Source organism: Schistocerca gregaria, chromosome 11, assembly GCF_023897955.1.
Source record: "Schistocerca gregaria isolate iqSchGreg1 chromosome 11, iqSchGreg1.2, whole genome shotgun sequence".
NCBI lineage: Eukaryota > Metazoa > Arthropoda > Insecta > Orthoptera > Acrididae > Schistocerca > Schistocerca gregaria.
In genome coordinates this window covers 76,819,870-76,835,600 of record NC_064930.1, presented here as the reverse complement: position 1 = coordinate 76,835,600, position 15,731 = coordinate 76,819,870, and positions in this window count along the sequence as shown.

The following is a 15,731-nucleotide window of genomic DNA, read 5'->3' as shown; positions in this document are numbered from 1 at the left end:
TCACATGGCTTTCCGACTGCTACGATGCACAGCTTTGAGGATGCGACGGAGAGAGACGCTGTCGCCTGTAGACTCGAAAGTCGAACGACCTTCGATGTGAACAGGAGCGCCTGTGAGAGGTTTCAGCACCTGCTGTGGACAGCCAGGCACTGCTGACGTCACCAGGTGTCTCTACGCCGACTCCGGCATTCTTACGCCTCTGATTTTGACTATGAGGTTCACTGCAAAAGAAATGCACATTATTTTTTTCTCAAATCCGTCTTTTATTCTACATGTTTGAAAGTGTGTAGATACGTCCTTTAGGAACAATGTTTTCATTTCTCCGCATAATTTCCATCCCTCTCAACTGCCTTACGCCATCTTGGAACCAGCGCCTGTATATCCGCATAGTAAAATTCTGGACCAACCTGTTGGAGCCACTGTTTGGGAGCGTGCACGAGGGAGTCATCTTCTTCAAACCTTGCTCCACTAAGAGAGTCTTTCAGTTTCCCAAAGTGACGATAGCCACATGGAGCCAGATCAGGACTGTAAGGCGGGTGTTCCAGTGTCGTCCATCCGAGTTTTGTGATCGCGTCCACGGTTTTTTGGCTGACATGTGGCCGTGCACTGTAGTTCAACACAAAACCTCCTGCTTTTACCGATGTGGTCGAACACGACTGAGTGGAGCTGGAAGTTTCTTCGGTGTCGTCACATCTGCATCAGAATTTATGGTGGTTCCACTTGGCACGATGTCCACAAGCGATAGTCCTTCGGAATCGAAAAACACCGTAGCCATAACCTTTCCAGCAGACGGTGTGGTTTTGAATTTTTTTTCTCGGGTGAATTTGCATGATGCGACTTCATTCATTGCCTCTTCGTGTCTGGTGAAAAATGTTTCATCACCTGTCACAATTCTTCCAAGAAATTCATCTCCACCATTCTCGTACTGTTCCAAAATTACGCTGCATACCGTTTTTCTTGTCTCTTTGTGAGCCACTGCCAACATCCTGGGAACCCACCTGGCACAGACCTTTAACGCCAACACTTTCAGTATTCTGCAAACACTTCCTTCCCCTATCACAACGTAGTGTGACAATTCTTTCACTGTGACGCGTCTGTCAGCAGTCACCAATTCGTTAAGTCTCTGCACGTTGTCTGGAGTGTGTGCAGTACGAGGCCTGCCGCTGCGAGGGCAATCCTCAATATTGCCGTGCCCGCTTTCGTCACGTGACCTGCTCGCCCACCGACCAACTGTACTGCGATCGACAGCAGCATCTCCGTACAACTTTTTCAACCTCTTGTGGATGTGTCCCACCGTCCCGTTTTCACAGCTCAGGAATTCCATGAGAGCACGTTGCTTTTGACGAACGCCAAGTGTAGCAGCCATCTTGAAGACGTGCTGTGACAGCGCCACTTACGGGAACAGGTTGAACTAAGTTTGAAAACAAGCGGGAATGATGTATCTACACACTGTAAAACTTTCACACGTGCAGAATTAAAACTGTATTTTTGCAAAGATAGTGTGCATTTCTTTCGGAGTGACCCACGTACTTGCTGACATCTGTGGTGAGAGTGACAAGGGAAACTCCCCACCGCTCACGACTCACCTTCACTCAGTTGATAGGCTGCCAAACACTGAACAGAGATCAAGCGTGCAATCAGGAAGAGGGTGTACTGAACTGTGGAAAAAAGAAGCAAAATAGAAGCAGTGGACGGTCCAAGGATAAAGGTTAGTCAGCCGCTGTGGCCGAGCGGTCGTAGGCGCTGCAGTCTGGAACTGCGCTACGCTACGGTCGCAGCTTCGAATCCTGCCTCGGGATGTGTCTGATGTCCTTAGGTTAGGTTACGCTTAAGTAGTTCTAAGTTCTAGGGGACTGATGACCTCAGAAGTTAAGTCCCATACTGCTCAGAGCCATTTGAACCATTTAAAGGTCAGTCATAATCGCTTCTATATTCTTTGTTTTAAACTGGCGGTTACATATTGTTGCGAAGTAAAATTTCATTTCCAAATGGCGAGAAGCTACCACCACCCGAAGAAGAAGCTTTTCTTCCTTTTCTTTACATTTATTTTCTGCGAATAGCATTCATGCGCAACATTTGTTTGGATATTAAAAGCCGAAACCCACTAAGTGACGCACCCAAGCTGGGAGAAAGGACCTTTCACAGCGTGACGCTGAGAGTGCAGCGAAGATAAATAGAGAAACCCGAACTCGGAAAACCGGACTGAGGATGCATACCTGACACGAGACGGAAAACCAAGAATCTACCCTTCGGAAAGACCAGCTTTAAGCGGTCGCAGAAATGGGTTTCTCATGCAGCGATCGTACAACACGATTGAAGACTAACAGCTTGAAAAAATAATAAAAATGGGAGCCTTTTCAGTGACAGGAAAATCTATTTCCGAGCAAACGAGAATTGTGCGAGCGACATGGTGATAGGCATGGTGGGGGGGGGGGGGGGGGGGGTTTCGGGGGAGGGGTCATAGCGGGCAGGCCTGACGTTGTTTGACCCCAACCCACTTTTGTTTCCGTCCGTCTGATACTAAGAAGCTGCTGCTGTTGTGGTCTTTCTTCCTCAGACTGGTTTGATACAGCTCTCCACGCTATCCTGTGCAAGCTTCTTCATCTCCCAGTACCTACTGCAACTTACATCCTTCTGAATCTGCTTAGTGTACTCATCTCTTGGTCTCCCTCTACGATTTTTACCCTCCATGCTGCCCCCAAATACTAAATTGGTGATCCCTTGATGCCTCAGAACATGTCCTACCAACCGATCCCTTCTTCTTGTCAAGTTGTGCCACAAGCTCCTCTTCTCCCCAATTCTATTCAACACCTCCTCATTACGTATGTGATCTGCCCATCTAATCTTCAGCATTCTTCTGTAGCACCACATTTCGAAAGCTTCTATTCTCTTCTTGTCCAAACTAGTTATCGTCCATGTTTCACTTCCATACATGGCTACACTCCAAACAAATACTTTCACAAACGACTTCCTGATACATAAATCTATATTCGATGTTAACAAATTTCTCTTCTTCAGAAACGCTTTCCTTGCCATTGCCAGTCTACATTTTATATCCTACTTCGACCGTCATCAGTTATTTTGCTCCCCAAATAGCAAAACTCCTTTACTACTTCAAGCGTCTCATTTCCTAATCTAATTCCCTCGGCATCACCCGACTTAATTCGACTACTAATTGTTTTGCTTTTCTTGATGTTCATCTTATATCCTCCTTTCAAGACACTGTCCATTGCGTGCAGCTGCTCTTTCAGGTCCTTTGCTGTCTCTGACAGAATTACAATGTCATTGGCGAACCTCAATGTTTCATTTCTTCTCCATGCATTTTGATTCCTACTCCGAATTTTTCTTTTGTTTCCCTTACTGCTTGCTCAGTACACAGATTGAATAACACCGGGGAGAGCTACAACGCTGTCTCACTCCCTTCCCCACCACTGCCTCCCTTTCATGTCCCTCGACTCTTATAACTTGCCATCTGCTTTCTGTACAAATAGTAAATAGCCTTTCTCTCCCTGTATTTTTACCCCCGCCCCCTTCAGAAACTTCTAATAGATATAACGCCCTCAAAGCACGCACAACTATTGCATTTCTCGTTTCACTCATTATTGCTGTGTGTTACATTTAACTGCGAAAAACGGAAGCACCATACAGCGCAGAACAGCCAATAATGATTTTACATTCAAATGTGAAGTATTGCCTGGTTTAAATGTAATTACGAATGGCCGAAGGAGCTGACGCCGATGTGGGCGGCAATGGTGAGCGAAAGGAAGGGCTAGAAAGGGAGGTGGGGGAGACTACACAGAAAAAAAGTTATCAAGGTGTTGGATTGCTATGCGGGCGACCCCTGTCGAAACGTCCGTCGTACTGTTTTTATTATTATTTTACGCTCCTGGAAATGGAAAAAAGAACACATTGACACCGGTGTGTCAGACCCACCATACTTGCTCCGGACACTGCGAGAGGGCTGTACAAGCAATGATCACACGCACGGCACAGCGGACACACCAGGAACCGCGGTGTTGGCCGTCGAATGGCGCTAGCTGCGCAGCATTTGTGCACCGCCGCCGTCAGTGTCAGCCAGTTTGCCGTGGCATACGGAGCTCCACCGCAGTCTTTAACACTGGTAGCATGCCGCGGAAGCGTGGACGTGAACCGTATCTGCAGTTGACGGACTTTGAGCGAGGGCGTATAGTGGGCATGCGGGAGGCCGGGTGGACGTACCGGCGAATTGCTCAACACGTGGGGCGTGAGGTCTCCACAGTACATCGATGTTGTCGCCAGTGGTCGGCGGAAGGTGCACGTGCCCGTCGACCTGGGACCGGACCGCAGCGACGCACGGATGCACGCCGAGACCGTAGGATCCTACGCAGTGCCGTAGGGGACCGCACCGCCACTTCCCAGCAAATTAGGGACACTGTTGCTCCTGGGGTATCGGCGAGGACCATTCGCAACCGTCTCCATGAAGCTGGGCTACGGTCCCGCACACCGTTAGGCCGTCTTCCGCTCACGCCCCAACATCGTGCAGCCCGCCTCCAGTGGTGTCGCGACAGGCGTGAATGGAGGGACGAATGGAGACGTGTCGTCTTCAGCGATGAGAGTCGCTTCTGCCTCGGTGCCAATGACGGTCGTATGCGTGTTTGGCGCCGTGCAGGTGAGCGCCACAGTCAGGACTGCATACGACCGAGGCACACAGGGCCAACACCCGGCATCGTGGTGTGGGGAGCGATCTCCTACACTGGCCGTACACCTCTGGTGATCGTCGAGGGGACACTGAATAGTGCACGGTACATCCAAACCGTCATCGAACCCATCGTTCTACCATTCCTAGACCGGCAAGGGAACTTGCTGTTCCAACAGGACAATGCACGTCCGCATGTATCCCGTGCCACCCAACGTGCTCTAGAAGGTGTAAGTCAACTACCCTGGCCAGCAAGATCTCCGGATCTGTCCCCCATTGAGCATGTTTGCGACTGGATGAAGCGTCGTCTCACGCGGTCTGCACGTCCAGCACGAACGCTGGTCCATCTGAGGCGCCAGGTGGAAATGGCATGGCAAGCCGTTCCACAGGACTACATCCAGCATCTCTACGATCGTCTCCGTGGGAGAATAGCAGCCTGCATTGCTGCGAAAGGTGGATATACACTGTACTAGTGCCGACATTGTGCATGCTCTGTTGCCTGTGTCTATGTGCCTGTGGTTCTGTCAGTGTGATCATGTGATGTATCTGACGCCAGGAATGTGTTAATAAAGTTTCCCCTTCCTGGGACAATGAATTCACGGTGTTCTTATTTCAATTTCCAGGAGTGTATTTTTGCGCTGTTCGCTGTATCTAAATTTGTGTCTGTGTCGTGGTGTACCGTCGGTTCGTAACAGCGAGGTGTAAGGAGGACACGTAAAATGAGAGTTGATTAGTTTCTCTCTGTTCTGTAAAAACATATGTTACAAACACTTCTGAAGTTGCGTTCCGTTTCGAAATATTTGACTCTTGAATTCCTTTGTTCTTACATAGTTCACACCCGTCTAATTATTGTTTTCATTTGTGTAAGGCGTCTATGTGGTCCCCCGTGCTCTCACTATTCGTCACTTTTACATGCGACGGTGACGTATTCTTAGTTCGTCACTTACATTGTACACTGAAGAGTGCAAGAAACTGGTACACCTGCCTAATATCGTGTAGGGCCCGAGCGAGCATGCAGAAGTGCCGCAATACTACATGGCATGGACTCCACTAATGTCTGGAGTAGTGCTGGAGGGAACTGACAACGTGAATCCTGCAGCGCTGTCCATAAGTCCGTAAGAATACGGGGTGGCTGAGATCTCTTCTGAACAGCACGGTGCAAGGCATCCCAGATGTGCTCAATAACGTTCATGTCTGGGGAGTCTGGTGTCCATGGGAAGTGTTTAAACTCAGAAGAGTGTTGCTGGAGCCAGAGTGTAGCAATTCTGGACGTTTGGGCTGCCGCATTGTCCTGCTGGAATTGCCCAAATCCGTCGGATTGCACAATGGACGCAGGTGATCAGACAGGACGCTCACGTTCGTGTCAGAGACGTATCTAGACGTATCAGGGGTCGCGCATTATTCCAACTGCACACGCCTCACACCATTACAGAGCCTCCGCCAGCTTGAACAGTCCCCTGCTGACATGCAATGTCCATCGAGTCATGAGGCTGTGAACATACCCGTACATGTCCTTCCTCTCGGTTCAGTCTGAAACGAGACTCGTCCAACCAGCCAACATGTTTCCAGTCCAGTGTCGGTTCTGGCGCACCCACGCGAGGCTAGCTATGTGTCGTGCAGTCATCAAGGATACACGAGTGGGCCTTCCGCTCCAGAAGCCCGTGTCGATGGTGTTTCGTTGACACCTGTTGACGGTTCCTGTTTTCATCCTTGATCTGAGTTTTTGACGGTCTATCCACTACCTTACTGCTAAATCTGAAGCGGGTAAGGGTGGCGCTGGACGTCTGGGGGGAGGGGGGGGGGAGGTGCGATGGAGAATTTACCTTTAAGAAGCAAGCCTAGGACATGCTGAAAAGTAATACGTCCGAATTTTTAAGTGACAACTCTTAACGCTGTTTAAATGAAACAAGCCGTATTCACTGGTGTAGGTAAGCGTATTCAATTACAGATATGCGTGAACAGGCAGTAGATGGCGCTGATGTCTGCAGCTCATATACAAGACAACAAGTGTCTGGCGCAGTTGCTACATCGCTTACTGCTGCTACAATGACAGGTTGTCCAGATTTAAGAGGGTTTGAATGTGGTGTTATAATCGGGTGCACAAGCGACGGGACACAGAATATGCCAGCTAGCGATGAAATGTGGATTTCGCCCGTGCGACAATTCGACGAGTGTAGCGCGGGTACCAGGAGTTGTTGACGGCCCAGCTTTTGAAATCTGCAGCAATATGCGGGAGGGTTCCACTTCTGTCACGTTGAACGATTCTCTTCAGTCCTCCTTGGTACCGTTCTCCCGAGGAGATCACGAATGTAAAATTAGAGAGATTCGAGCGCCCACGGAGGCTTTCAGACAGTCGTTCTTCCCGCGAACCATACGAGACTGGGACAGGAAAGGGAGGTAATGACAGTGGCACGTAAAGTGCCCTCCGCCACGCACCGTTGGGTGGTTTGCGGAGTTTAAGTGTAGATGTAGATGTGTAGATGTAGAATGCCGTAAAACGACAGATCTGAGACATCGCTGCGGACGAAAAAAGACCCTGCAAGAACGGTACCAAGGATAGTTGAAAAGAATCGTTCAACGTGACAGAAGTGGAACCCTTCCGCAGATTGCTGCAGATGTCAAAGCTGGGCCGTCAACAACTGGCAGAGTGCGAACATTGAGCGAAACGTAATCGATGTGGCCTTTCAGAGCCCTCAACGACTGCACGACACAAAGCTAGCCTCGCGTCGGCCCGCCACAACTGACATTGGACTGTTGATGGCTAGAAACGTGTTGCCTGGTCGGACGACTCTCGTTTGAAATTTTATCGAGTGGATGGACGTGGACGAGTATGTAGACATCCTCATGTCATCCATGGAGCATGCATGATGGCAGGCGGCTGTTCAAGCTGGGGGAGGCCCTCTAATGGTGTGGGCCTTGTGCAGTCGGACTGATATGGCACCCCAGATATGTCTCTGACAGGTGAGACGTACGTGAACATACTGTCTCATCATCTGCATCCACTCACGACCATTTTGCACTCCGACGGACTTGGGCAATTCCAGCAGGACAATGCGACACTCCGCACCTCCAGAATTGCTACAGAGTGGCTCGAGGAAAACTGTTCTCAATTTTTCTTCCGCCTACCATCAAACTCCCCAGACATGAAAATTATTCGGGATATCTGGGATGCCTTGCAGACGTGCTGTTCAGAAGAGATCTTTACCCCTCGTACTCTTAGGGTTTTATGGACTGTGTCAGTTCCCTCCAGCACTACTTCAGACATTAGTGGAGTCCACGCTATGCCGTATTGAGGCATTTCTGTGCTCTCGCGGGGAGGCTACACGATATTAGGCAGGCGGACAAGTTTCTTTGGTTCGTCGGTGCGTTTACAAAAGATGTGAGCACAGGCTCACCACACTTCCCCAGCCGACTCTGCACCTAGTGACCGCCTGCGCGCGCTATACGCTAGGCGCTGCCAGGAGACTCCTAGCTGCCCACAACAGAGACGCGCGCGGCAGCTGCCGGTGTTGCGGAAGCAGTCGCCGCTATGCGGGCGCTGTCGCATCCCAGTGGAGAAAGCCCCTTGCGTAACGAGAGCCACTGCACCTCTGCGCGTCGCATCGCCGTGTGTGGAGCTGTGAGGGCGCCGCAGCCCTGCAGTAAGGCGTCAGCCGGTGCACTCGACCCACCTCTCTCCGTCCCCGCCCCTCCGCCAACAACATTACCACCCAACTCCACTTCAGAATGATACAGAAATTTTTTGAACACATTTACACTACTGGCCATTAAAATTGCTACACCAAGAAGAAATTCAGATGATAAACGGGTATTTATTGGACGAATGCATTATACTAGAACTGACATGTCATTCCATTTTCACGCAATTTGGGTCCATACATCCTGAGAAATGAGTACCCAGACCAACCACCTCTGGCCACAATAACGGCCTTGATACGCCTGGGCATTGAGTCAAACACAGCTCCCATGGCGTGTACAGGTACAGCTGCCCATGCAGCTTCAACACGATACCACGGTTCATCCAGAGTAGTGACTGGCGTATTGTGACGAGCCAGTTGCTCGTCCACCGTTGACCAGACGTTTACAATTGGTGGGAGATCTGGAGAATGTGCTGGCCTAGGTGCAGTCGAACATTTTCTGTATCCAGATAAGGCCCGTACAGCACCTCCAACGTGCGGTCGTGCAATATCCTGCTGAAATGTAGGATTTTGCAGGGATCGAATGAAGGGTAGAGCCACGGGCCGTAACACGTCTCAAATATAACGTCCACTGTTCTGAGTGCCGTCAATGCGAACAAGAGGTGACCGAGACGTATAACCGATGGCACCCCATACCTTCACGCCGGGTGACACACCAGTATGGCGATGACGAATACACGCTTCCAATGTGCATCCAGTGCGATGTCTCCACACACGGATCGACCATCGTGATGCTGTAAACAGAACCTGGATTCATCCGAAAAAATGATGTTTTGCCATTTGTGCGCCCAGGTTCGTCGTCAAGTACACCATTGCAGCCGCTCCTGTCTGTGATGCAGCGTCAAGGGTAACCGCAGCCACAGTCTCCGAGCTGATAGTCCGTGCTGCAGCAAACGTCGTCGAACTGTTCGTGCAGATGGTCGTTATCTTGAAAACGTCCCCATCTGTTGACTCAGGGATCCAGACGTGGCTGTACGATCCGTTACAGCCGTGCGGATAAGATGCCTGCTATCTCTACTGCTAGTGATACGAGGCCGTTGGGATCCAGCACGGCGTTCCCTATTACCCTCCTGAACCCACCGATTCCGTATTCTGCTAACAGTAATCGGATCTCGACCGACGCGAGCAACAATGTCGCGATACGATAAACCGCAATTGCGATAGGCTACAATCCGACATTTATCAAAGTCAGAAACGTGACGGTACGCATTTCTCCTCCTTACACGAGGCTTCACAACAACGTTTCACCAGTCAGCGCCGGTCAACTGCTGTCTATGTATGAGAAATTGGTTGGAAACTTTCCTCAAGTCAGCACATTGTAGGTGTTGCCACCGGCGCCAACCTTGTGTGAATCCTCTGAAAAGCTCATCATTTGCATATCACAGCATTTTCTTGCTGTCGGTTAAATTTCGCGTCTGTAGCATGTCATCTTCGTGGTATAGCAATTTTAATGACCAGTTGTGTATTTTTACTACAATGCTTGAAAACTCTGATGCATTCATCGATGTATCAGCCGCCTACGTCACTGTCTGCGGATAAGATATGATCTATAAATTACTTAGTGTGGTCCGATGCGAACAGATGGTTTGTTTGCTAAATAAAAAAATGGTTCAAATGGCTATGGGACTTAACTTCTCAGCTCATCAGTCCCCTAGAACTACTTAAACCTAAGTAAGCTAAGGACATAACACACATCCATGCTCGAGGCAATATTCGAATCTGCGATCGTAGCGGTCGCGGGGTTCCAGACAGTAGCGCCTAGAACCGCTCCGCCACGCCGGCCGGCTTGCTAAATGGCATGCCAAATGACAGAATATTGTAAATTATCAATGGGGACCAACGTAGGCTCACCAAGAAAATTCGACAATGGCCAGCCACAAGGATCAGTACTTTCATCACTCCAGCCTACACTGTGTCATCAAAAGTATCCGGACACCCCCAAAAAGATACATTAGGTCCATTGTGCTGCCATCTACTGCCAAGTACTCCATATCAGCGACCTCAGCAGTCATTAGACACCGCGAGGGAGCAGAATGGGGCGCTCCACAGAACTCACGGACTTTGAACGTGGCCAGGTGACTGGGTGTCACTTGTGCCATACCTCTGTCCGCCAGATTTCCACACTCCTAAACATCCCTAGCTACACTGTTTCCGATGTGATAGTGAAGTGGAAACGTGAAGGGACGCGTACAGCACAAAAGCGTACAGGCCGACCTCGTCTGTTCACTGACAGAGACCGCCGACTTGTGAAGAAGGTCGCAACGTGCAATTGCAGACATCTAACCAGACCATCGCACAGGAATTCCAAACTGCATCAGGATCCACTGCAAGTACTATGACACCTAGACGGGAGGTCAGAAAACTTGAATTTCGTGGTCGGGCGGGTTGTCATAAGCCACACATCACGCCGATAAATGCCAAATAACGCCTCGCTCGCTGTAAGGAGCGTAGACAATGGACTATCGAACAGTGGAAAAACGATGTGTGGAGCGACGAATCGCGGTACACGATGTGGCGGTCCAATGGCAGGGTGTGGGTATGACAAATGACACGTGAAGGTCATCTTCCAGCGTGTGTAGTGCCGACAGTAAAATTCGGAGGCGGTGGTGTTATGGTGTGGTCGTGTTTTTCATGGAGGGGGCTTGCACCCCTTGTTGTTTCGCGTGACACTATCAGAGCACAGGCCTACATTGATGTTTTAAGCACCTTCTTGCTTCCCACTATTGAAGAGCTATTCCGGAACGGCGATTGCATCTTTCAACGCAATCGAGCACCTGTTCATAAAGGACGGCCTGTGGCGGAGTGCTTACACGACAATAACATCCCTGTAATGGACTGGCCTGATTGTAAAATGTAAACTTTCACGGCCGGAACTGTCATGATTAATAAAATTCTTTTCCGGGCTATTATGCCGTGGTCTGATGGATTTCGCATTGTAACCCGACGTTTCGTCCCCATCTGCGGAGGACATCTTCAAGGGGGGTTGTGGCTTCTGTTAACTTCCGAAACACACACTGTCTCACTACTGACTGCAGCAAATTTTTGTTTTCGCGTGCTCCCGCGCATAGCCGTGACGTCACATGTTTTGAATACGCGAGCGCAATTGGCCGTTGTCGGTTGCCGCCGTCCGCTGTTGCTATCATCCCATGGCGGAAGACTGGTACACATCTTCTTCAGCACCGGCATCCAGATGTCATTCACTTTCACGCCCTCCTCCTTCCTATTAAAATTCCTGGGGTGTTTCATAATCTCTATAGCCTCTCTGTAAAGCCTTTCATGATATCCGCTTGTGGCTGCCAGTACTTGAGTTCTATCAAAATAAATGTGGTGGTCTCCTGACTGCAAAGCGTGTTCCGCAGCAGCTGATCTATCAATCTCTCCCCTTCTGCAATTGCCCTTGTGCTCTTCTAGTCGTTTTTCGACCGCTCTTTTTGTGGTACCCACATATACCTCCCCACAACTACACGGGATCCTGTAAATTCCTGCTTTTTCCAGCGGTTTACGACCATCCTTAGCCAATCTCAGGTGTTCTTGTATCTTCCGGTTAGGTTTGTAAATCACCGCGATATTCCGTTTTTTCAATATTTTCCCTATGCGGTCAGTGACGTCCTTAATAAAAGGCAGGAAGACTTTCGATTTTGCAAGCGCTTGTGCATTGCTATGATTTTCAGGCGGCGGTCTTAACGCTCTTTTTATCTCAGCAGCCGAGTAAGCATTCCTGAGTAATGCATCACTGAGGTGTTCCAGTTCCGTATCCAGTAGCCCAGGTTCACAGATGTTCCTCGCTCTATCCACCAACGTTTTTATTATGCCTCGCTTTTGCTGTGGGTGGTGGTTCGAATCCCGGTGTAGATAACGATCCGTGTGCGTGGGTTTCCGGTAAACTGTATGGCCTAAGCTACCATCCTGTTTCTTGTAAACTAGCACATCCAGAAAATTTAGTCTCCCTTCTGCCTCCTCCTCCATGGTAAACTGAATCTTCGGATTAATACCGTTTAGATGTTCGTGAAAACGGCCTCGTTCCTCTCTGCCATGCCTCCACAACACAAACGTTAGCACCTTTGGGATGTTTTGGAACGCCGACTTCGTGCCAGCCCTCACCGACTGACGTCGATATCTCTCCTCAGTGCAGCACTCCGTGAAGAATGGGCTGCCATTCCCCAAGAAACCTGCCAGCACCTGATTGAACGTATGCCTGCGAGAGTGGAAGCTCTCATCAAGGCTAAAGGTGGGCCAACACGTTATTGAATTCCAGCATTACCGATGGAAAGGGCCACGAACTTCTAAGTCATTTTCAGCCAGGTTTCGCGATACTTTTCGTCACGTAGTGTTCGTTACCATTTAATACAAGTGTACTATTTGACTCTCCTGCGGCGATTTGTTCTGGCGAGATGAACAAAAAAATTCCCAGGGAGGTGCAGTACCGTGAACATCGCAGTGTTCAAGTTTGTGCGGCTTTAGTGCTCGTGTCCGCAATGGTGTCCGGCAATATTGCCGGGCGATGTTCTCGGCAGTATGGTATATATTTGCCCCGAGTAGACGTATCTCTATAGAAAAGCCCAAGTGTTGCGAGAACCGCGAAAGGAAGTGGGGTGTGACGCCAGCGCCTAAACAGTGACAGAGAAGAAATAAGTGGAGCTGTGGTTAGCCACTGGCCGCTTTCTGCTCCGGCATCTGGTCCACTTGGGGCTGTCGCGCGACGCGGAATAGAAACTGCGTGTTACCTAACTCTACAACGTGTCCTGGCAGGCGGTGGCGCCGTACCTAACGTTTACTGCTCATGCAGCTGCTCTTCTAATGCCGGTATTACACTACCAAATTTCTTGGTCAAAAATCTTTGACAAACATGTTTGATGGTGTAATAGGGAACTTTGTCAAATGACGTCAAATATTTGATCAAATCTAGGGCCTCGCTGCAGATTTGATCAAAGAAGTCGCCTCTTTTCTGTTCACTGCTATGTGACATGTTACCACATGGAGCGCTAACATCGCTGCAGCGTTCTGTCGTCTCTAGTGTGTTTATAAACATTGGCGGTACAAATCTAGGGCCTCGCTGCAGATTTGATCAAAGAAGTCGCCTCTTTTCTGTTCACTGCTATGTGACATGTTACCACATGGAGCGCTAACATCGCTGCAGCGTTCTGTCGTCTCTAGTGTGTTTATAAACATTGGCGGTACAAATCTAGGGCCTCGCTGCAGATTTGATCAAAGAAGTCGCCTCTTTTCTGTTCACTGCTATGTGACATGTTACCACATGGAGCGCTAACATCGCTGCAGCGTTCTGTCGTCTCTAGTGTGTTTATAAACATTGGCGGTACAAATCTAGGGCCTCGCTGCAGATTTGATCAAAGAAGTCGCCTCTTTTCTGTTCACTGCTATGTGACATGTTACCACATGGAGCGCTAACATCGCTGCAGCGTTCTGTCGTCTCTAGTGTGTTTATAAACATTGGCGGTACAAATCTAGGGCCTCGCTGCAGATTTGATCAAAGAAGTCGCCTCTTTTCTGTTCACTGCTATGTGACATGTTACCACGTGGAGCGCTAACATCGCTGCAGCGTTCTGTCGTCTGTAGAGTGTTTATAAACATTGGCGGTACAAATCTAGGGCCTCGCTGCAGATTTGATCAAAGAAGTCGCCTCTTTTCTGTTCACTGCTATGTGACATGTTACCACATGGAGCGCTAACATCGCTGCAGCGTTCTGTCGTCTGTAGTGTGTTTATAAACATTGGCGGTACAAATCTAGGGCCTCGCTGCAGATTTGATCAAAGAAGTCGCCTCTTTTCTGTTCACTGCTATGTGACATGTTACCACATGGAGCGCTAACATCGCTGCAGCGTTCTGTCGTCTCTAGTGTGTTTATAAACATTGGCGGTACAAATCTAGGGCCTCGCTGCAGATTTGATCAAAGAAGTCGCCTCTTTTCTGTTCACTGCTATGTGACATGTTACCACATGGAGCGCTAACATCGCTGCAGCGTTCTGTCGTCTCTAGTGTGTTTATAAACATTGGCGGTACAAATCTAGGGCCTCGCTGCAGATTTGATCAAAGAAGTCGCCTCTTTTCTGTTCACTGCTATGTGACATGTTACCACATGGAGCGCTAACATCGCTGCAGCGTTCTGTCGTCTCTAGTGTGTTTATAAACATTGGCGGTACAAATCTAGGGCCTCGCTGCAGATTTGATCAAAGAAGTCGCCTCTTTTCTGTTCACTGCTATGTGACATGTTACCACGTGGAGCGCTAACATCGCTGCAGCGTTCTGTCGTCTGTAGAGTGTTTATAAACATTGGCGGTACAAATCTAGGGCCTCGCTGCAGATTTGATCAAAGAAGTCGCCTCTTTTCTGTTCACTGCTATGTGACATGTTACCACGTGGAGCGCTAACATCGCTGCAGCGTTCTGTCGTCTGTAGTGTGTTTATAAACATTGGCGGTACAAATCTAGGGCCTCGCTGCAGATTTGATCAAAGAAGTCGCCTCTTTTCTGTTCACTGCTATGTGACATGTTACCACATGGAGCGCTAACATCGCTGCAGCGTTCTGTCGTCTCTAGTGTGTTTATAAACATTGGCGGTACAAATCTAGGGCCTCGCTGCAGATTTGATCAAAGAAGTCGCCTCTTTTCTGTTCACTGCTATGTGACATGTTACCACATGGAGCGCTAACATCGCTGCAGCGTTCTGTCGTCTCTAGTGTGTTTATAAACATTGGCGGTACAAATCTAGGGCCTCGCTGCAGATTTGATCAAAGAAGTCGCCTCTTTTCTGTTCACTGCTATGTGACATGTTACCACATGGAGCGCTAACATCGCTGCAGCGTTCTGTCGTCTCTAGTGTGTTTATAAACATTGGCGGTACAAATCTAGGGCCTCGCTGCAGATTTGATCAAAGAAGTCGCCTCTTTTCTGTTCACTGCTATGTGACATGTTACCACGTGGAGCGCTAACATCGCTGCAGCGTTCTGTCGTCTGTAGAGTGTTTATAAACATTGGCGGTACAAATCTAGGGCCTCGCTGCAGATTTGATCAAAGAAGTCGCCTCTTTTCTGTTCACTGCTATGTGACATGTTACCACATGGAGCGCTAACATCGCTGCAGCGTTCTGTCGTCTGTAGAGTGTTTATAAACATTGGCGGTACAAATCTAGGGCCTCGCTGCAGATTTGATCAAAGAAGTCGCCTCTTTTCTGTTCACTGCTATGTGACATGTTACCACATGGAGCGCTAACATCGCTGCAGCGTTCTGTCGTCTGTAGAGTGTTTATAAACATTGGCGGTACAAATCTAGGGCCTCGCTGCAGATTTGATCAAAGAAGTCGCCTCTTTTCTGTTCACTGCTATGTGACATGTTACCACATGG